Raw genomic sequence first — 2,235 nt, 5'->3', positions numbered from 1 at the left:
AAGCAAAATAAGCACATGGACCTTTATAAGTGCTGTTTAAATATAAAATCACCAATGCGTGTAAACGAATGGCCCACAGAAAACATACATGAAAACGGCAACACTTGAAACCGCTCTCATGAATTGTGTTCTACGAAATTGTGTAACAGAATAGGAATCACCGATAAAATGTATTAAATACGGAAGTGAACGATAATAACAGGCATGATTTAAATTTTTAAAAAAGGCAAAAACACCCATGCACGGAGAAAATATCGAGGTGCAAGGGAAAAAAATAATCACGAGACTACTGCGATTACTGATCAATAATCGCATTACATTACACTGAAAACAAAGAATGATCATAATTCCTTTACAAACACCGAACACATTACGAGAAACTTAAAGCGACGATTGATAAGCATATCTAAGAAAAAAAAAAGTTGAAAAGAGGAATCGGTAAGAACGTAGGAAAAGGCAATCTGGAACTTTATAGAAAAAAAGTTAAAGATGAGTATAAACAACGGAGATCATTAAAATTAATGGTGAAAAACTGAGCAATAATGATTCAGATAATACTGGATAATAGCATTGACAGCTGTTATTATTAGCGATAACAAACGTGTGCTCATGCCTTAATGACCATATTACAATGCTAAAGCTGACAGCTGAGTGACGTAACTATGGATACGATCAATAAGTAGTTACTATTTCTGTGAACTTATTATAAATTACCATTGTAGCAAATTATATGTCTTCTGCCTATATCCATAGAAACTTTCAAAACATACAAGGCTATTAGTAATTACTTCTCTCTCTCTCTCTCACATCCGTAATAATAATCATGTTTAAGCTAAACACCCTGACTCACAGACACTTGCCCATACAGAATCTTTGCCCAAGAGGATGGCCATCCCATATCTCTACCTCGCCTGGAAATACGTGCCCCTAACACTACTTAAAGCACAAACATTCAAAGTGGAGCATTTCACACAGCTCTTGTCAGCGCCGCATCATTTCAACCTTGTGATTAATATTCCCCTGTCAAAACCAAGACGGAACACAGATACGGCATACTGGCCACTTTTCCAGAACACTTCATAAACTAGGCAAGTTAGTACATTCTCAAATATATATCTCGATCATTAAGAGGATGATCGACGAAAATAATTATTCGTGTTGCAAATCTGGCCATACATAAACAAAAACCATACACTCGAGATCACCGATATTTTAATGACAGGGTTGCTGAATAAACGTAAGTAAAGAAAAAGAAATTTGAAAAAAAAAATCCGACACAGAATATTCTACTCTTCAAGGAAACTCAAACTCGTTCAAATCCGAACTATGAACGACCAGAAGAGCCTAAGGGTGAGAATGGCGTGCTACTATTAGAGCATCTGGTCTCACCTTCATCCTGCCATGGATCACGCCAATCCCCTAAAAACGCCCCTGCTCTGCCCTAACCCACTGGAAGAAGCAAACAAATCCCTTGCGATTCTCCAAAAGATCCTCCTCCAGTAATTTATTTCAGAAGACTATAGACTCCCTCTCCGCAAACCTACCTCTAAAACTATTATTGAAGAAGCAGTTATTAAGACAGATGATACATTATATTGAATTGAGAGTCTCTTAAAAATACAATGCCAAACACCTCCAGGAGAGGATGGCATAACGCATGTTATGTCACTGTATTATCCAATATTATCATCTACAGAAATATTGTTATCCCTTAGATCTTCATTAGATATTTCCAAATCAAATTAGACTTTCGCAAATTTGAGAAAGTTTAAACTCTCCGATTCAAATGCCACTGCTTCGATCGCTTACAGAGGCACCTTCAGAGAACGAAAAAAGGCATACCACAAGGGGGCATTCTGAACCCCACTTGGTTAACCAGCTTACGGAACTGCCAATTCAATTATGCTTTACGAACAATACTATCCTGTGCTCCTATACTGATGGCCTAAAATCAGTAGCAGCTAGAACAACATATTCGACCCATCACAGATAAAGTAACTTGCTTAGCCTCAAAGTAAATTCAAGTAGTTTTCAGTAATATATAACATCTTCCACACATACCACAGAAGCATTTAACCATTAAAAAACATCAGTTTCAATGGACCCAACAAAGTGTTTAGGGCACACATTTCCTCTGAAAATACTCCAAACAATTGTACTATAATACTAAAATTCTCCTCGGCTAAAATGTTAAGATGAAAACAAGACAAGACCAGGCTATGTTTTTTTTTTCTC

This window comes from Penaeus monodon, chromosome 22 (assembly GCF_015228065.2).
Source record: "Penaeus monodon isolate SGIC_2016 chromosome 22, NSTDA_Pmon_1, whole genome shotgun sequence".
Lineage (NCBI taxonomy): Eukaryota > Metazoa > Arthropoda > Malacostraca > Decapoda > Penaeidae > Penaeus > Penaeus monodon.
Note: the sequence above shows the minus strand (reverse complement) of the source record.